Here is a 21470-nt window from a genome sequence, read left to right as displayed (position 1 = left end):
CTTGCCCATGTGGTATGATTTGCATGTCTCAAGTGATTCAAAATCAAGTGAGTCCAAACGATCCATCCGCATGGAGTTTCTTCATGCATATATACCAATAGACATGGTTCGCATGTCTCAATCTTTTCAAAAACGAGTGAGTCCAAAGATCCATCTACATGGAGCTTCTTCATGCGTTCTATACCAATATGACTCAAATGGCAGTGCCACAAGTATGTGGTACTATCATTACTATTTTATATCTTTTGGCACGAACATGTGTATCACTGCGATCGAGATTCATTTTAGGTGCAAGACCATTGAAGGTATTATTCAAATAAACAGAGTAACCATTATTCTCTTTAAATGAATAACCATATTGCAATAAACATAATCCAATCATGTTTATGCTCAATGCAAACACCAAATAACAATTATTTAGGTTTAACACCAATCTCGATGGCAGAGGGAGCATGCGATGCTTGATCACATCAACCTTGGAAACACTTCCAACACATATCGTCATCTCACCTTTAGCTAGTCTCCGTTTATTCTGCAGCTTTTATTTCGAGTTACTAACACTTAGCAACCGAACCGGTATCTAATACCCTGGTGCTGCTAGGAGTACTAGTAAAGTACACATTCATATAATGTATATCCAATATACTTCTGTCGACCTTGCCTGCCTTCTCATCTACCAAGTATCTAGGGTAGTTTTGCTTAAGTGACCGTTCCCCTCATTACAGAAGCACTTAGTCTCGGGTTTGGGTTCAACCTTGGGATTCTTCACTAGAGCAGCAAATGATTTGTTGTTTCATGAAGTATCCCTTTTGCCCTTGCCCTTCTTGAAACTAGTGGTTTTACTAACCATCAACAATTGATGCTCCTTCTTGATTTCTACTTTCGCGATGTCAAACATCGCGAGTTGCTCAAGGATCATCATGTCTATCCCTGATATGTTATAGTTCATCACGAAGCTCTAATAGCTTGGTGGCAGTGACTATGGAGAACCATCACTATCTCATCTGGAAGATTAACTCCCACTCGATTCAAGCGATTGTAGTACTCAGACAATCTGAGCACATGCTCAACGATTGAGCTTTTCTCCCTTAGTTTGCAGTCTTAAGAAACTTGTCAGAGGTCTCATACCTCTTGACGTGGGCACTAGTCTGAAATCCCAATTTCAGTCTTCGGAACATCTCATATGTTCTACGACGTTTCAAAAACATCTTTGGTGCCACAATTCTAAACCGTTAGCATTAGCACTGAACTATCACGTAGTCATCAAAACGTGTATGCCAGATGTTTCGCAACATCTACAGACGACGCTGAGGTTCAGCACACCGAGCGGTGCATTAAGGACATAAGCCTTCTGTGCAGCAATGAGGACAATCCTCAGTTTACGGACCCAGTCCGCATAATTGCTACTACCAACTTTCAACTAAATTTTCTCTAGGAACATATCTTTAAACAGTAGAACTAAAGCGTAAGCTATGACATAATTTGCAAAGACCTTTTGACTATGTTCATGATAATTAAGTATTGGAAATATGCCCTAGAGGCAATACTAAATGGTTATTATTATATTTATTTGTTCATGGTAATTGTCTATTGTTCATGCTATAATTGTGTTATCCGGAAATCGTAATGCATGTGTGAATACATAGACCACAACGTGTCCCTAGTAAGCCTCTAGTTGACTAGCTCGTTGATCAACAGATAGTCATGGTTTCCTGACTATGGACATTGGATGTCATTGATAACGGGATCACATCATTAGGAGAATGATGTGATGGACAAGACCCAATCCTAAGCATAGCTCAAAGATCATGTAGTTCGTTTGCTAGAGCTTTTCCAATGTCAAGTATCTTTTCCTTAGACCATGAGATCGTGCAACTCCCGGATACCGTAGGAGTACTTTGGGTGTGCCAAACGTCACAACGTAACTGGGTGATTATAAAGGTACACTACGGGTATCTCCGAAAGTGTCTGTTGGGTTGGCACGGATCAAGACTGGGATTTGTCACTCCATATGACGGAGAGGTATCTCTGGGCCCACTCGGTAATGCATCATCATAATGAGCTCAATGTGACTAAGGAGTTAGTCACGGGATCATGCATTGCAGTACGAGTAAAGAGACTTGCCGGTAACGAGATTGAACAAGGTATTGGGATACCGACGATCGAATCTCGGGCAAGTAACATACCGATTGACAAAGGGAATTGTATACGGGATTGATTGAATCCTCGACATCGTGGTTCATCCGATGAGATCATCGTGGAACATGTGGGAGCCAACATGGGTATCTAGATCCCGCTGTTGGTTATTGACCGGAGAGGCGTCTCGGTCATGTCTGCATGTCTCCCGAACCCGTAGGGTCTACACATTTCAGGTTCGGTGACGCTAGGGTTGTAGAGATATGAGTATGCGGAAACCCGAAAGTTGTTCGGAGTCCCGGATGAGATCCCAGACGTCACGAGGAGTTCCGGAATGGTCCGGAGGTGAAGAATTATATATAGGAAGTCCAGTTTCGGCCACCGGGAAAGTTTCGGGGGTTATCGGTATTGTACCGGGACCACTGGAAGGGTCCCGGGGGTCCATCGGGTGGGGCCACCTATCCCGGAGGGCGCCATGGGCTGAAGTGGGAAGGGAACCAGCCCTTAGTGGGCTGGGGCGCCCCCCATGGGCCTCCCCCCTGCGCCTAGGGTTGGAAACCCTAGGGTGGGGGGGCGCCCTACTTGACTTGGGGGGGGGAGTTTCCCCCCCTTCGCCGCCGCCCCCCCTTAGATGGGTTCTTGGCCGGCGCCCCCCCTCCCAGGGGGCCTATATAAAAGGGGGGGAGGGAGGGAAGCAACACGACAGCCTTTGGCGCCTCCCTCCTCCCCTGCAACACCTCTCCCTCTCGCAGAAGCTTGGCGAAGCCCTGCCGAGATCCCGCTACATCCACCACCACGCCGTTGTGCTGCTGGATCTCCATCAACCTCTCCTTCCCCCTTGCTGGATCAAGAAGGAGGAGACGTCGCTGCTCCGTACGTGTGTTGAACACGGAGGTGCCGTCCGTTCGGCACTCGGTCATCGGTGATTTGGATCACGGCGAGTACGACTCCATCAACCTCGTTCATTGGAACGCTTCCGCTCGCAATCTACAAGGGTATGTAGATGCACTCCTTTCCCCTCGTTGCTAGTATACTCCATAGATGGATCTTGGTGATACGTAGGAAATTTTAAAATTCAGCTACGATCCCCAACAGTGGCATCATGAGCCAGGCCTATGCGTAGTTACTATGCACGGGTAGAACACAAAGCAGTTGTGGGCGTAGATGTTCCCAATTCTTCTTGCCGCTACTAGTCTTATCTTGTTTCGGCGGTATTGTGGGATGAAGCGGCCCGGACCGACCTTACACGTATGCTTATGTGAGACAGGTTCCACCGACTGACATGCACTAGTTGCATAAGGTGGCTAGCGGGTGTCTGTCTGTCCCACTTTAGTCGGAACGGATTCGATGAAAAGGGTCCTTATGAAGGGTAAATAGAAATTGGCATATCACGTTGTGGTTTTACGTAGGTAAGAAACGTTCTTGCTAGAAACCTATACAAGCCACGTAAAAACTTGCAACAACAATTAGAGGACGTCTAACTTGTTTTTGCAGCATGTGCTATATGATGTGATATGGCCAGAAGATGTGATGAATGATATATGTGATGTATGAGATTGATCATATTCTTGTAATAGGAATCACGACTTGCATGTCGATGAGTATGACAACCGGCAGGAGCCATAGGAGTTGTCTTTATTATTTTATATGACCTGTGTGTCATTGAATAACGCCATGTAAATTACTTTACTTTATTGCTAAACGCGTTAGCCATAGATGTAGAAGTAATCATTGGCGTGACAACTTCATGAAGACACAATGATGGAGATCATGATGATGGAAATCATGGTGTCATGCCGGTGACGAAGATGATCATGGTGCCCCGAAGATGGAGATCAAAGGAGCAAAATGATATTGGCCATATCATGTCACTATTTGATTGCATGTGATGTTTATCATGTTTTGCATCTTATTTGCTTAGAACGACGGTAGTAAGTAAGATGATCCCTTATGATAATTTCAAGAAAGTGTTCCCCCTAACTGTGCACCGTTGCGAAGGTTCGTTGTTTCGAAGCACCACGTGATGATCGGGTGTGATAGATTCTAACGTTCGCATACAACGGGTGTTGACGAGCCTAGCATGTACAGACATGGCCTCGGAACACACGCAATACACTTAGGTTGACTTGACGAGCCTAGCATGTACAGACTTGGCCTCGGAACACGGAGGACCGAAAGGTCGAGCATGAGTCGTATAGAAGATACGATCAACATGGAGATGTTCACCGATCTTGACTAGTCCGTCTCACGTGATGATCGGACACGGCCTAGTTAACTCGGATCATGTTTCACTTAGATGACTAGAGGGATGTCTATCTGAGTGGGAGTTCATTGAGTAATTTGATTAGATGAACTTAATTATCATGAACTTAGTCTAAAATCTTTACAATATGTCTTGTAGATCAAATGGCCCACGTTGTCCTCAACTTCAACGCGTTCCTAGAGAAAACCAAGGTGAAAGATGATGGCATCAACTATACGGACTGGGTCCGGAACCTGAGGATCATCCTCATAGCTGCCAAGAAAGATTATGTCCTAGAAGCACCGCTAGGTGAAGCACCAATCCCAGAGAACCAAGACGTTATGAATGCTTGGCAATCACGTGCTGATGATTACTCCCTCGTTCAGTGCGGCATGCTTTACAGCTTAGAACCGGGTCTCCAAAAGCGTTTTGAGAAACATGGAGCATATGAGATGTTCGAAGAGCTGAAATTGGTTTTCCAAGCTCATGCCCGGGTCGAGAGATATGAAGTCTCCGACAAGTTCTTCAGCTGTAAAATGAAGGAAAATAGTTCTGTTAGTGAGCACATACTCAGAATGCCTAGGTTACACAACCGCTTGTCTCAGCTGGGAGTTAATCTCCCGGATGACGCGGTCATTGACAGAATCCTTCAGTCGCTTCCACCAAGCTACAAGAGCTTTGTGATGAACTTCAATATGCAAGGGATGGAAAAGACCATTCCTGAGGTATATTCGATGCTGAAATCAGCGGAGGTGGAGATCAGAAAAGAACATCAAGTGTTGATGGTGAATAAAACCACTAAGTTCAAGAAGGGCAAGGGTAAGAAGAACTTCAAGAAGGACGGCAAGGGAGTTGCCGCGCCCGGTAAGCTAGTTGCCGGGAAGAAGTCAAAGAATGGACCCAAGCCTGAGACTGAGTGCTTTTATTGCAAGGGAAGTGGTCACTGTAAGCGGAACTGCCCCAAATACTTAGCGGACAAGAAGGCCGGCAACACCAAAGGTATATGTGATATACATGTAATAGATGTGTACCTTACCAGTACTCGTAGTAGCTCCTGGGTATTTGATACCGGTGCGGTTGCTCATATTTGTAACTCAAAATAGGAACTGCGGAATAAGCGGAGACTGGCAAAGGACGAGGTGACGATGCGCGTCGGGAATGGTTCCAAGGTCGATGTGATCGCCGTCGGCACGCTGCCTCTGCATTTACCTACGGGATTAGTTTTAAACCTCAATAATTGTTATTTAGTGCCAGCTTTGAGCATGAACATTGTATCTGGATCTCGTTTAATTCGAGATGGCTACTCATTTAAATCCGAGAATAATGGTTGTTCTATTTATATGAGAGATATGTTTTATGGTCATGCCCCGCTGGTTAATGGTTTATTCTTGATGAATCTCGAACGTGATGTTACACATATTCATAGTGTGAATACCAAAAGATGTAAAGTTGATAACGATAGTCCCACATACTTGTGGCACTGCCGCCTTGGTCACATTGGTGTCAAGCGCATGAAGAAGCTCCATGCAGATGGACTTTTGGAGTCTCTTGATTACGAATCATTTGACACGTGCGAACCATGCCTCATGGGTAAGATGACCAAGACTCCGTTCTCCGGAACAATGGAGCAAGCAACCAACTTATTGGAAATCATACATACCGATGTATGCGGTCCAATGAGTGTTGAGGCTCGCGGAGGATATCGTTATTTTCTCACTCTCACTGATGACTTAAGTAGATATGGGTATGTCTACCTAATGAAACACAAGTCTGAAACCTTTGAAAAGTTCAGGGAATTTCAGAGTGAGGTTGAGAATCAACGTGACAGGAAAATAAAATTCCTACGATCAGATCGTGGTGGAGAATATTTAAGTCACGAATTTGGTACACACTTAAGGAAATGTGGAATCGTTTCACAACTCACGCCGCCTGGAACACCTCAGCGAAACGGTGTGTCCGAATGTCGTAATCGCACTCTATTGGATATGGTGCGATCTATGATGTCTCTTACCGATTTACCGCTCTCATTTTGGGGCTATGCTTTAGAGACTGCCGCATTCACTTTAAATAGGGCTTCGTCGAAATCCGTTGAGACGACACCGTATGAATTATGGTTTGGGAAGAAACCTAAGCTGTCGTTTCTAAAAGTTTGGGGATGCGATGCTTATGTCAAGAAACTTCAACCTGAAAAGCTCGAACCCAAGTCGGAGAAATGAGTCTTCATAGGATACCCCAAGGAAACTATTGGGTATACCTTCTACCTCAGATCCGAAGGCAAGATCTTCGTTGCCAAGAACGGGTCCTTTCTGGAGAAAGAGTTTCTCTCGAAGGAAGTAAGTGGGAGGAAAGTGGAACTTGATGAGGTGATAGTCACCCCTTCCGTACCGGAAAGTAGCGCAGCGCGGGAAGATGTTCCTGTGGTGCCTACACCGACTGGGGAGGAAGTTAATGATGATGATCATGAAGCTTCGGATCAAGTTACTTCTGAACTTCGTAGGTCCACAAGGACACGTTCCGCACCAGAGTTGTACGACAACCCTGTCCTGGAAATCATGTTGTTAGACAACGGTGAACCTTCGAACTACGAAGAAGCGATGGCGGGCCCGGATTCCGACAAATGGCTAGAGGCCATGAAATCCGAGATAGGATCCATGTATGAAAACGAAGTATGGACTTTGACTGACTTGCCCGATGATCGGCGAGCCATAGAAAACAAATGGATCTTTAAGAAGAAGACAGACGCGGATGGTAATGTGACCATCTATAAGGCTCGACTTGTCGCTAAGGGTTATCGACAAGTTCAAGGGGTTGACTACGATGAGACTTTCTCACCCGTAGCGAAGCTGAAGTCCGTCCGAATCATGTTAGCAATTGCCGCATACTATAATTATGAGATACGGCAGATGGATGTCAAAACGGCATTCCTTAATGGCTTCCTTAAGGAAGAATTGTATATGATGCAGCCGGAAGGTTTTGTCGATCCTAAGAATGCTAACAAAGTATGCAAGCTCCAGCGCTCAATCTATGGGCTGGTGCAAGCATCTCGGAGTTGGAACATTCGCTTTGATGAGATGATCAAAGCGTTTGGGTTTACACAGACTTATGGAGAAGCCTGTGTTTACAAGAAAGTGAGTGGGAGCTCTGTAGCATTTCTCATATTATATGTGGATGACATACTATTGATGGGAAATGATATAGAATTCTTGGAAAGTATAAAGGCCTATTTGAATAAGTGTTTTTCAATGAAGGACCTTGGAGAAGCTGCTTATATATTAGGCATCAAGATCTATAGAGATAGATCAAGACGCCTCATTGGTCTTCCACAGAGTACGTACCTTGACAAGATATTGAAGAAGTTCAATATGGATCAGTCCAAGAAGGGGTTCTTGCCTGTATTGCAAGGTGTGCAATTGAGCACGGCTCAATGCCCGACCACGACAGAAGATAGAGAAAAGATGAGTGTCATCCCCTATGCCTCGGCCATAGGGTCTATTATGTATGCCATGCTGTGTACCAGACCTGATGTAAACCTTGCCATAAGTTTGGTAGGAAGGTACCAAAGTAATCCCGGCATGGAACACGGGACAGCGGTCAAGAATATCCCGAAGTACCTGAAGAGGACTAAGGATATGTTTCTCGTTTATGGAGGTGGCGAAGAGCTCATCGTAAAGGGTTACGTCGACGCTAGCTTCGACACAGATCTGGATGACTCGAAGTCACAAACCGGATACGTGTGTACTTTGAATGGAGGAGCAGTAAGCTGGTGCAGTTGCAAGCAAAGCGTTGTGGCGGGATCTACATGTGAAGCGGAGTACATGGCAGCCTCGGAGGCAGCACAGGAAGCAGTCTGGATGAATGAGTTCATTACCGACCTAGGGGTGATGCCCAATGCGTCAGGCCCGATGACTCTCTTCTGTGACAACACTGGAGCTATTGCCCTTGCGAAGGAGCCCAGGTTTCACAGGAAGACCAGGCATATCAAGTGTCGCTTCAACTCCATTTGTGAAAGTGTTCAAAATGGAGACATAGATATTTGTAAAGTACATACGGACCTGAATGTAGCAGATCCGTTGACTAAACCTCTCCCTAGAGCAAAACATGATCAACACCAGGACGCAATGGGTGTTCGATTCATCAAAATGTAACTAGATTATTGACTCTAGTGCAAGTGGGAGACTGTTGGAAATATGCCCTAGAGCCAATAATAAATGGTTATTATTATATTTCTTTGTTCATGGTAATTGTCTATTGTTCATGCTGTAATTGTGTTATCCGGAAATTGTAATGCATGTGTGAATACATAGACCACAACGTGTCCCTAGTAAGCCTCTAGTTGACTAGCTCGTTGATCAACAGATAGTCATGGTTTCCTGACTATGGACATTGGATGTCATTGATAACGGGATCACATCATTAGGAGAATGATGTGATGGACAAGACCCAATCCTAAGCATAGCTCAAAGATCGTGTAGTTCGTTTGCTAGAGCTTTTCCAATGTCAAGTATCTTTTCCTTAGACCATGAGATCGTGCAACTCCCGGATACCGTAGGAGTACTTTGGGTGTGCCAAACGTCACAACGTAACTGGGTGATTATAAAGGTACACTACGGGTATCTCCGAAAGTGTCTGTTGGGTTGGCACGGATCGAGACTGGGATTTGTCACTCCGTATGACGGAGAGGTATCTCTGGGCCCACTCGGTAATGCATCATCATAATGAGCTCAATGTGACTAAGGAGTTAGTCACAGGATCATGCATTGCGGTACGAGTAAAGAGACTTGCCGGTAACGAGATTGAACAAGGTATTGGGATACCGACGATCGAATCTCGGGCAAGTAACATACCGATTGACAAAGGGAATTGTATACGGGATTGATTGAATCCTCGACATCGTGGTTCATCCGATGAGATCATCGTGGAACATGTGGGAGCCAACATGGGTATCCAGATCCCGCTGTTGGTTATTCACCGGAGAGGCGTCTCGGTCATGTCTGCATGTCTCCCGAACCCGTAGGGTCTACACACTTAAGGTTCGGTGACGCTAGGGTTGTAGAGATATGAGTATGCGGAAACCTGAAAGTTGTTCGGAGTCCCGGATGAGATCCCGGACGTCACGAGGAGTTCCGGAATGGTCCGGAGGTGAAGAATTATATATAGGAAGTCCAGTTTCGGCCACCGGGAAAGTTTCGGGGGTTATCGGTATTGTACCGGGACCACTGGAAGGGTCCCGGGGGTCCACCGGGTGGGGCCACCTATCCCGGAGGGCCCCATGGGCTGAAGTGGGAAGGGAACCAGCCCTTAGTGGGCTGGGGAGCCCCCCATGGGCCTCCCCCCTGCGCCTAGGGTTGGAAACCCTAGGGTGGGGGGCGCCCCACTTGACTTGGGGGGGAAGTTTCCCCCCCTTGGCCGCCGCCCCCCCTTAGATGGGTTCTTGGCCGGCGCCCCCCCTCCCAGGGGGCCTATATAAAAGGGGGGAGGGAGGGCAGCAACACGACAGCCTTTGGCGCCTCCCTCCTCCCCTGCAACACCTCTCCCTCTCGCAGAAGCTTGGCGAAGCCCTGCCGAGATCCCGCTACATCCACCACCACGCCGTCGTGCTGCTGGATCTCCATCAACCTCTCCTTCCCCCTTGCTGGATCAAGAAGGAGGAGACGTCGCTGCTTCGTACGTGTGTTGAACGCGGAGGTGCCGTCCGTTCGGCACTCGGTCATCGGTGATTTGGATCACGGCGAGTACGACTCCATCAACCTCGTTCATTGGAACGCTTCCGCTCGCGATCTACAAGGGTATGTAGATGCACTCCTTTCCCCTCGTTGCTAGTATACTCCATAGATGGATCTTGGTGATATGTAGTAAATTTTAAAATTCTGCTACGATCCCCAACATTAAGTTCATCTGATTATTTAATGAACTCCCACTCAGATAGACATCCCTCTAGTCATCTAAGTGATACATGATCTGAGTCAAACTAGGCCGTGTCCGATCATCACGTGAGACGGACTAGTCATCATCGGTGAACATCTCCATGTTGATGGCATCTACTATACGACTCATGTTCGACCTTTCGATCTCTTGTGTTCCGAGGCCATGTCCGTACATGCTAGGCTCGTCAAGTCAACCTAAGTGTTTCGCATGTGTTCCGAGGCCATGTCTGTACATGCTAGGCTCGTCAACTCCCGTTGTATTCGAACGTTAGAATCTATCACACCCGATCATCACGTGGTGCTTGAAACAACGAACCTTCGCAACGGTGCACAGTTAGGGGGAACACGTCTCTTGAAATTTTAGTGAGGAATCATCTTATTTATGCTACCGTCGTTCTAAGCAAATAAGATGTAAACATGACAAACATCACATGCAAATCATAAAGTGACGTGATATGGCCAGTATCATCTTGCGCCTTTGATCTCCATCTTTGAGGCGCGGCATGATCACCTTCGTCACCGGCATGACACCATGATTTCCATCATCATGATCTCCATCATCGTGTCTTCATGAAGTTGTCTCGCCAACTATTACTTCTACTACTATGGCTAACGGTTAGCAATAAAGTAAAGTAATTACATGGCGCTTTCTTTGACACGCAGGTCATACAATAAATTAAGATAACTCCTATGGCTCCTGCCGGTTGTCATACTCATCGACATGCAAGTCGTGATTCCTATTACAAGAACATGATCAATCTCATACATCACATATATCATTCATCACATCCTTTTGGCCATATCACATCACATAGCATACCCTGCAAAAACAAGTTAGACGTCCTCTAATTGTTGTTGCATGTTTTACGTGGCTGCTATGGGATTCTAGCAAGAACGTTTCTTACCTACGCAAAAGCCACAACGTGATATGCCAATTTCTATTTACCCTTCATAAGGACCCTTTTCATTGAATCCGATCCGACTAAAGTGGGAGAGACAGACACATGCTAGCCACCGTATGCAACTAGTGCATGTCAGTCGGTGGAACCTGTCTCACGTAAGTGTACGTGTAAGGTCGGTCCGGGCCGCTTCATCCCACGATGCCGCCGAATCAAGATAAGACTAGTAACGGCAAGTAAATTGACAAAATCGGTGCCCACAACTACTTTGTGTTCTACTCGTGCATAGAAACTACGCATAGACCTAGCTCATGATGCCACTGTTGGGGAACGTAGCAGAAATTCAAAATTTTCTACGCATCACCAAGATCAATCTATGGAGTAATCTAGCAACGAGGGGAAGGGAAGTGCATCTACATACCATTTTAGATCGCGCTGCGGAAGCGTTGCAAGAAAGCGGATGAAGGAGTCGTACTCGTAGCGATTCAGATCGCGGTTGATTCTGATCTAAGCGCCGAACCACGGCGCCTCCGCGTTCAACACACGTGCAGCCCAGTGGCGTCTCCCACGCCTTGATCCAGCAAGGAGAGAGGGAGAGGTTGGGAAGGCTCCGTCCAGCAGTAGCACGACGGCGTGGTGGTGATGGAGGAGCGTGGCAATCCTGCAGGGCTTCGCCAAGCACCGCGGGAGAGGAGGAGGGAGAGGGGTAGGGCTGCGCCAAGAGAGAGGAAGTCTCGTGTGTATGGTAGCCCCAAACCCCCACTATATATAGGGGAGGGGGAGGGGGTGCGCCCCCATCTAGGGTTCCCCCCCAAGGGGTGCGGCCAGCCCTAGATCCATCTAGGGGGGCGGCCAGAGGGGTAGAGAGGGAGGCGCACCACTAGGTGGGCCTTAGGCCCATCTGAGCCTAGGGTTTCCCCCTTCCCCCTTTCCTGCGCCTTGGGCCTCTTGTGGGGGGGGGGGCGCACCAGCCCACCTGGGGCTGGTACCCTCCCACACTTGGCCCATGCAGCCCTCTGGGGCCGGTGGCCCCACCCGGTGGACCCCCGGGACCCTCCCGGTGGTCCCGGTACGTTACCGATAGCACCCGAAACTTTTCCGGTGACCAAAACAGGACTTCCCATATATAAATGTTTACCTCCGGACCATTCTGGAACTCCTCGTGATGTCCGGGATCTCATCCGGGACTCCGAACAACATTCGGTAACCACGTATATCTATTCCCTATAACCCTAGCGTCATCGAACCTTAAGTGTGTAGACCCTACGGGTTCGGGAACCATGCAGACATGACCGAGACGTTCTCCGGTCAATAACCAACAGCGGGATCTAGATACCAATGTTGGCTCCCGCATGTTCCACGATGATCTCATCAGATGAACCACGATGTCGGGGATTCAATCAATCCCGTATACAATTCCCTTTGTCAATCGGTATGTTACTTGCCCGAGATTCGATCGTCGGTATCCCGATACCTTGTTCAATCTCGTTACCGACAAGTCTCTTTACTCGTTCCGTAACACATCATCCCGTGATCAACTCCTTGGTCACATTGTGCACATTATGATGATGTCCTACCGAGTGGGCCCAGAGATACCTCTCCGTTTACACGGAGTGACAAATCCCAGTCTCGATTCGTGCCAACCCAACAAACACTTTCGGAGATACCTGTAGTGCACCTTTATAGCCACCCAGTTACGTTGTGAAGTTTGGTACACCCAAAGCATTCCTACGGTATCCGGGAGTTGCACAATCTCATGGTCTAAGGAAATGATACTTGACATTAGAAAATCTCTTAGCAAACGAACTACACGATCTTGTGCTAGGCTTAGGATTGGGTCTTGTCCATCACATCATTCTCCTAATGATGTGATCCCGTTATCAACGACATCCAATTTCCATGGTCAGGAAACCGTAACCATCTATTGATCAACGAGCTAGTCAACTAGAGGCTTACTAGGGACATGGTGTTGTCTATGTATCCACACATGTATTTGAGTTTCCTATCAATACAATTCTAGCATGGATAATAAATGATTATCATGAACAAGGAAATATAATAATAACCAATTTATTATTGCCTCTAGGGCATATTTCCAACAATTATAAGATGATCTCTCACTAAATTTCAAGGTAAAAGTGTTCTCCCTGAGTATGCACCGTTGCCAAAGTTCGTCGTGCCGATACACCACGTGATGATCGGGTGTGATAAGCTCAACGTTCATCTACAACGGGTGTAAGACAGTTTTACACACGCAGAATACTCGGGTTAAACTTGACGAGCCTAGCATATGCAGATATGGCCTCGGAACACTGAGACCGAAAGGTCGAGCGTGAATCATATAGTAGATATGATCAACATAGTGATGTTCACCATTGAAAACTACTCCATTTCACGTGATGATCGGTTATGGTTTAGTTGATATGGATCACGTGACCACTTAGATGATTAGAGGGATGTCTATATAAGTGGGAGTTTTTAAGTAATATGATTAATTGAACTTAAATTTATCATGAACTTAGTACCTGATAGTATTTTGCTTGTCTATGTTGTTGTAGATAGATGGCCCGTGCTGTTGTTCCGTTAAATTTTAATGCGTTCCTTGAGAAAGCAAAGTTGAAAGATGATGGTAGAAATTACACGGACTGGGTCCGTAACTTGAGGATTATCCTCATTGCTACACAGAAGAATTACGTCCTGGAAGCACCGCTGGGTGCCAGGCCGGCTGCAGATGCAACTGACGATGTTAAGAACGTATGGCAGAGCAAAGCTGATGACTACTCGATAGTTCAGTGTGCCATGCTTTACGGCTTAGAACCGGGACTTCAACGACGTTTTGAACGTCATGGAGCATATGAGATGTTCCAGGATTTGAAGTTGATATTTCAAGCAAATACCCGGATTGAGAGATATGAAGTCCCCAATAAGTTCTACAGCTGCAAGATGGAGGAGAATCGTTCTGTCAGTGAGCATATACTCAGAATGTCTGGGTACTGCAATCACTTGATTCAACTGGGAGTTAATCTTCCGGATGATAATGTCATTGACAGAATTCTTCAATCACTGCCACCAAGCTACAAGAGCTTCGTGATGAACTATAATATGCAAGGGGTGGATAAGACAATTCCCGAGCTCTTCGCAATGCTAAAGACTGCGGAGGTAGAAATCAAGAAGGAGCATCATGTGTTGATGGTCAACAAGACCACCAGTTTCAAGAAAAATGGTAAAGGGAAGAAGAAGGGGAACTTCAAGAAAAACAGCAAACAAGTTGTTGCTCAAGAGAAGAAACCCAAGTCTGGACCTAAGCCTGAGACTGAGTGCTTCTATTGCAAATAGACTGGTCACTGGAAGCGGAACTGCCCCAAGTATTTGGCGGATAAGAAGGATGGCAAGGTGAACAAAGGTATATGTGACATACATGTTATTGATGTGTACCTTGCTAGAGCTCGCAGTAGCACCTGGGTATTTGATACTGGTTTTGTTGCTAATATTTGCAACTCGAAACAGGGACTACGGATTAAGCGAAGACTAGCTAAGGACAAGGTGATGATGCACGTGGGAAATGGTTCCAAAGTCGATGTGATCGCGGTCGGCACGCTACCTCTACATCTACCTTCGAGATTAGTTTTGGACCTAAATAATTGTTATTTGGTGCCAGCGTTAAGCATGAACATTATATCTGGATCTTGTTTGATGCGAGACGATTATGCATTTAAATCTGGGAATAATGGTTGTTCTATTTATATGAGTAATATGTTTTATCATCATGCACCCTTAAAGAGTGGTCTATTTGTGATGAATCTCGATAGTAGTGACACACATATTCATAATGTTGAAGCCAAAAGATGCAGAGTTGATAATGATAGTGCAAATTATTTGTGGCACTGCCGTTTGGGCCATATTAGTGTAAAGCGCATGAAGAAACTCCATACTGATGGACTTTTGGAATCACTTGGTACTTGCGAACCATGCCTCATGGGAAAGATGACTAAAATACCGTTCTCCGAAACAATGGAGCGACCAACAGATTTGTTAGAAATCAGACATACTGATGTATGTGGTCCGATGAATATTGAGGCTCGCGGCGGGTATCATTGTTTTCTCACCTTCATAGATGATTTGAGCAGATATGGGTATATCTACTTAATGAAACATAAGTCTGGAACATTTGAAAAGTTCAAAGAATTTCAGAGTGAAGTGGAAAATCATCGTAACAAGAAAATAAAGTTTCTATGATCTGATCGTGGAGGAGAATATTTGAGTTACGAGTTTGGTCTATATTTGAAACAATGCGGAATAGTTTCACAACTCACGCCACCCGGAACACCACAACGTAAGGTGTGTCCGAACGTCGTAATCGTATTTTACTAGATATGGTGCGATCTATGATGTCTCTTACTGATTTACAGCTATCGTTTTGGGGTTATGGTTTAGAGACGGCTGCATTCACGTTAAATAGGTCACCATCAAAATCCGTTGAGACGACGCCTTATGAACTGTGGTTTGGAAAGAAACCAAAGTTGTCGTTTCTTAAAGTTTGGGGCTGCGATGCTTATGTGAAAAAGCTTCAACCTGATAAGCTCGAACCCAAATCGGAGAAATGTGTCTTCATAGGATACCCAAAGGAAACTGTTGGGTACACCTTCTATCACAGATCCGAAGGCAAGACGTTCGTTGCTAAGAATGGATCCTTTCTAGAAAAGGAGTTTCTCTCGAAAGAAGTGAGTGGGAGGAAAGTAGAACTTGATGAGGTAACTGTACCTGCTCCCCTATTGGAAAGTAGTTCATCACATAAATCTGTTCCTGTGACTCCTACACCAATTAGTGAGGAAGCTAATGATGATGATCATATAACTTCAGATCAAGTTACTACTGAACCTCGTAGGTCACACTACTAGGAAAAGGCCTACTAATGGCGCACCTAATTTGGCTATTAATGGCGCATTAGTGGTGCGCCATTAGTATATTTTACTAATGGCGCACCACTGGTGCGCCATTAGTATCTGGTATACTAATGGCGCACCCCAGATGCGCCATTAGTATATACAACAGTGCGCCATTAGTATGCCTCCCAGGGGACCATCTATACCCAGGTGCTTTGGCATACTAATGGCGCACCACAACTGGATGCGCCATTAGTAACTTCGGCATACTAATGGCGCACTGTTTAGTGATGCGCCATTAGTATCCTCTGGCATACTAATGGCGCACTGTTTAGTGATGCGCCATTAGTATCCTCTGGCATACTAATGGCGCACTATGATGTGATGCGCCATTAGTATGAATATTAGGTTTTTTTTATTTTTTATTTTTCTGTTTTTTGCACAGGTTACAAAATGTATAATTGGACAAAATATAGACAGCACACATCAACAACAGATTCATCGAATACAATAGAAGATTAGTCTCTGAATACAATTCATCATTTTAGTCTCCGAATACAATTCATCATATTAGTCTCCGAATTGAAAAGACCGAACAAAGATAGAACATTATATTACAAGTCTCGAGACCGCAAGTTTGTCTTCACATTACAAGTCGATATCGATCATCTAAACTACCATCACATAGAAGAGAGCTGCAGTCATCACGATGAAACCTTCATTTAGGAAGAGAGTGAACCTTTGGTGGGTTCTCTCCACTGCTCCCAGAGTTGATCCCAAATTGTATATTTGAACCGACATTGCTTGATTCGCTTTCTTCAGGAAATGCTGCCCCATCATGCGCATTGAGAATCACACAATAGCAGTGTTCTGGGTCTGACAAAACCTGCTCAAATTTACAAGATCACTTTACTCTTTATTGTTAACTTAGAAAGTATATGGTCAAAGCCATCTGAAGGAAAACCACGGAACATCAGTGATAAAACTGCAGGCATCTACAGTATTTGCAAAGTATTGCCAGAACACAATGTTATGTAATTTTTGGGAGAAGTAAATCAGAACTCACCACAGCATCAAAAGGATCATCGAAGTCATCAACTGAGAAATAAATGTTCGGATATGCAGGTACTGTCTCTACAGCCTATTAAAGGGATGTGAGTTACGACAGATTATTTATATTGAAAGGCAGTCTCTCTGAAAAGATGATGCCAGAAAAAAATTACCTTTCTTTGATCAAGGCGGAAATTTACACGGCTAGGGGATGCATATACAGTTTTTGAAACCTTGTAAATTGGAGGCAACCGCTTGCTTTTGTCTGCACGATTGCGAAGATTGCTGATACTGTGGAAGTAGATTAGAAGAAGCACATAACCAACCATTAAATATTACTGAGGGGAGTTATGAAAAAAAAGGTTTTGTTGTGCATGACAATTGATACTACTGGCACTCTAAGATTTGTGAGTCCCTTAACATTCCAGGGCAAACTCAAGCTGAAAGATAAATTTATGGTCACAAATTGTTCAGCCAGCTAATGAAAAAAGTGTGATTGTACCAACAACCCAGACCCGTTTCGCAACATTTAGTTGAAACAGAGAATGCTGTTTCAATACGGAATTAGATGACATGACAATCATTATTTGCCAACCGTCTCAGATTTTGATAAAGGGTGAGAAACTATGAACCAAAAATCTGGGGAGTTCTTTAACTGACTATAGCTAACAGACCAAAAGTGTTGTATTAATATAAGGATTTACTTCATTTAGCAACCCGTTGCCATTGGCGATCTGCCAAGACGCGATGAAGATAGTAAACACGAAGGCTTGGAGAAGAAGAGGAATAACTGAGAGTAGGAGGCTAATTGGTAGATTTCTCTCAATTTGTTCAGCTTAACCATTCTCTAGGTACAGACTGGCTTATATAGCCTACAGCTCAACACAAGGCCACATCGATGTTGAACACACACACACACTCTGCACCACCGTTATTACACCTCTTCTATACGGTGGCGCCTCCTGAATATATGTCTCAACTCCAGTGTCTCGCACACCAGCCATAACACCTCAATAGATCACCCAAAAAGGTTTGCAGTTGTTCTTATGCATAGTTATAGCTAATTGTTCAGAGCATACAAAGCTTGTAAGATCTTAGCAGAAGTGCCACAGAAACATACCTGCACAATGCCACTGTGACAGTATATGACGTGTGAGCGACTAAATTCAAATAGAAGGAACGTTCCCAATCAACCTCAGTTGAATTAGCATTTATGAGCTTTTCAAGCTGGCAAATGCAAAAAAGGAGCATATTTAGCCCAGTAATTCAAGGGAACGTAATTGTTCCCATCATGGGTTCTCCAACTAACACTATGTTATGTTAACTAGATAAGACATAAAAGAACACCGATAAGGATTTCCCATTGTCACTAGTTTTAAAAATTACACCTCCCAAATATGAAAATTATTGTATTGAGTGTTCATCTGTTCATGCATACAAAGTTAAAAATGGTAAGGGATCTAACATTGTCGTCATGCAACTCACAGATAAAATTTTCCAGTACTGTATGTTCATTACAGTTATACATATGAAAATTGCGTAGCATGTACCCAAAAAAGGCTCCTTCGGCAATTAAGGACAACAAATTAGAATAAATTTTCTATATATATATATATGGTTAATGAAATAAAACAATGGGAACATTTTCCCTTACTTAAAAAAGCAGTTTATTTTAACAATAACTACAAAAACTGTTAGTTGAACTGAATACAGAGCATACTTGTTATGGTTGCAACTAAATTAACTCAACAGTAGAGAACATACAAATAAAAAAAAAGTGAAGAAAGAATGAATAAATTTTATAAAATTTTCTTGAATCTACACTACCAAGGAAGCCTAAAGAATTGGCCAAAAAAATCTTTAGTAAAGTGGATTTAGTGTACAAGCTGGGACAAAAAAGAAGAAGAGAGAAAATAATTCATTATGGCAACAGCAACCGACTGGGACAACCTGAAATACTGCTAGTAACAAGCTGGTCCACCGACTGTTCGACCAATTGCAGAACAAATGAAGTTTCATGGCCTGGTGCATTAACACTAAGAATTTCCTGAGCCTATTGCAAAGCATTGAAAGCAGCCCTGTCGAAAATGTAACCCCATGAAAGCCTACGATGAATTGCATATCCTACACATACACACAGTTTCCAGCATTCCACAGAAACAACTCCATACCATACGTGGTGCAGTAATAAAACATATGCACAGCGGCAATACTGGGCCAAACAGAGTGGGATGCTAAGTTGACACTGCAGCTGCAAAACCAACAACGCTGCTCGAAATTATCACATGGAACTAACAACACCCATCACTTAGTCCTCGGTAAGTGTTGTTTTCTCCCAATTCTATAACCTGCCACAGCAAGCACGTACGGACCACCAACTGTTCGACAGATTGCTTCGGCCAAATCCAGCCACAAAACTCCCTTCCACTCCACAGATCAAACCCACGGAGGCGCAAACTTGAATCCAATACCACGCATGCCCGCTCAATCGGCAGCTAAAACGAAGCAGGAAACGGGAAGGATCGGCTTACTGTCTGCTGCATGAAGTAGCCCTTGGTGGCGGGGTCGACCTCGGCCTACAGGCCCGGGTTGTTGGCCGGCGCCTCCTTGGCCCCCGACGACGTCGACATGGCGGAGGCGGCGAACGCGGCCGGGTAGGACCGGCGAGCCCGGGCGAACCCCTGCACCTGCAGAACCCCGATCAGAAACCGTGAGCGCGAGTGCGAGAAGCGCGACGATCTAGTATATCAGTTCGCCCGGAGACCTTGGGCTGGGCGAGGCGGGGGGCGCGCGGCGCGGAGGCGGAGGCGAGCCGGCGGAGGGCGCAGGAGGAGAGGAGGGCGGAGCGGAGTGTGGCGGCGGCCATGGCAGAGCGGTACGGCGGGGTTATTTAGGGGAGAAGGGGATAGAGGAAAGGCGCACTAGTTACTAATGGCGCACCTTCAGGTGGTGCGCCATTAGTATGTTTGGACAGGCGCACTAGTTAAAATTTTTTTTGATACTAATGGCGCATCCTGGGCCAGGTGCGCCATTAGTATGTTTGGACAGGCGCACTAGTTAAAAAAAATTGATACTAATGGCGCATCCTGGGCCAGGTGCGCCATTAGTAGTTTCTACTACTAATGGCGCACTGTGTCTGGATGCGCCATTAGTATGTTTGGACAGGCGCACTAGTTAAAAAAAAAATTTTGATACTAATGGCGCACCCTGGGCCAGGTGCGCCATTAGTATGTTTGGACAGGCGCACTAGTTAAAAAAAAATTTGATACTAATGGCGCACCCTGGGCCAGGTGCGCCATTAGTAGTTTCAACTCTAATGGCGTATCAGAAGGTGGTGCACCATTAGTATATACTAATGGCGCACCGCTTGTCTGGTGCGCCATTAGTGTCAATCCCATCTATAGCCCTTTTTCTAGTAGTGTCAACCAGAGTAAGATCCACACCAGAGTGGTACGGTAATCCTATTCTGGAGGTCATGTTACTTGACCAAGGCGAACCTACGAACTATGAAGAAGCGATGGTGAGCCCAGATTCCGCAAAATGGCTTGAGGCCATGAAATCTGAGATGGGATCCATGTATGAGAACAAAGTGTGGACTTTGGTTGACTTGCCCGATGATCGGCAAGCCATAGAGAATAAATGGATCTTCAAGAAGAAGACTAACGCTGACGGTAATGATACTGTCTACAAAGCTCGACTTGTTGCAAAAGGTTTTCGACAAGTGTCGCGGAATTGTCACGGCAGATGTCCTTGAGCTAGGAATTAGTCGTAGGGCCATCGCAACTAGGAAGCTTGAAGGGGTTATGCGGGACAAGGAACACGAGGGTTTATACTGGTTCGGCCCCTTACGGTGAAGGTAAAAGCCTACGTCCAGTTGAGGTGATATTGATTAGGGTTCGATCGCCAAGAGCTAGTCAGCTATGCCCGGCTCTCGATGAGATTGTTCTCGCCCTTAAACCGCTGCCGGGTCGTCCCTTTATATAGGGAGGAAGACGCCCAGCAGCCCTTAGAGTCCCGGCCGGCTCATAAGAGTGTCCGGCTCGGACTCTAAACTAAACTTGCCTTAAGCTGCAAGTTCTACTATAATAATGATTATAACTACGGGCCTTAAGCTATATCCGGGTCTCAGCCCATCTCTGGCCCATCGTCTTGAAACTTGGCTCCGGGCTTCAGGCAACGACCGTACGAGTAACCCGGCCCCTCCTGGCGGGTGACTCTAAGGTCTATATCCTCAACATTAGGCCCCAGATTGATTTGAGCCGGCTCACGTCAATCTTCAACTCTTCTGACAGAAAAAAATCTCCGGCTTACCATCTATGTGAAGGCCATAACCCGG

General features: G+C 45.5%; 2 long non-coding RNA genes across 2 annotated transcripts; both read right to left on the bottom strand.

Moving 5' to 3' along the window:
* Positions 1-16884: 16884 nt before the first annotated feature.
* On the bottom strand, positions 16885-18362 carry LOC109784087 (uncharacterized). The gene is made up of 4 exons (XR_002237818.4): positions 18255-18362; positions 17308-17425; positions 17151-17225; positions 16885-16970 (listed from the first exon to the last, which is right to left on the bottom strand). It is a non-coding gene; the product is annotated as an uncharacterized lncRNA (long non-coding RNA).
* A 516-nt stretch (positions 18363-18878) lies between these two features.
* Positions 18879-20046, bottom strand: LOC141021036 (uncharacterized). The gene is made up of 2 exons (XR_012181037.1): positions 19899-20046; positions 18879-19821 (listed from the first exon to the last, which is right to left on the bottom strand). It is a non-coding gene; the product is annotated as an uncharacterized lncRNA (long non-coding RNA).
* Positions 20047-21470: the final 1424 nt, after the last annotated feature.

Source organism: Aegilops tauschii, chromosome 3 (assembly GCF_002575655.3).
Source record: "Aegilops tauschii subsp. strangulata cultivar AL8/78 chromosome 3, Aet v6.0, whole genome shotgun sequence".
Classification (NCBI taxonomy): Eukaryota; Viridiplantae; Streptophyta; class Magnoliopsida; order Poales; family Poaceae; genus Aegilops; species Aegilops tauschii.
The sequence above is the reverse complement of the archived record's forward strand: the minus strand, read 5'-3'. Positions and strand labels throughout refer to the sequence as shown.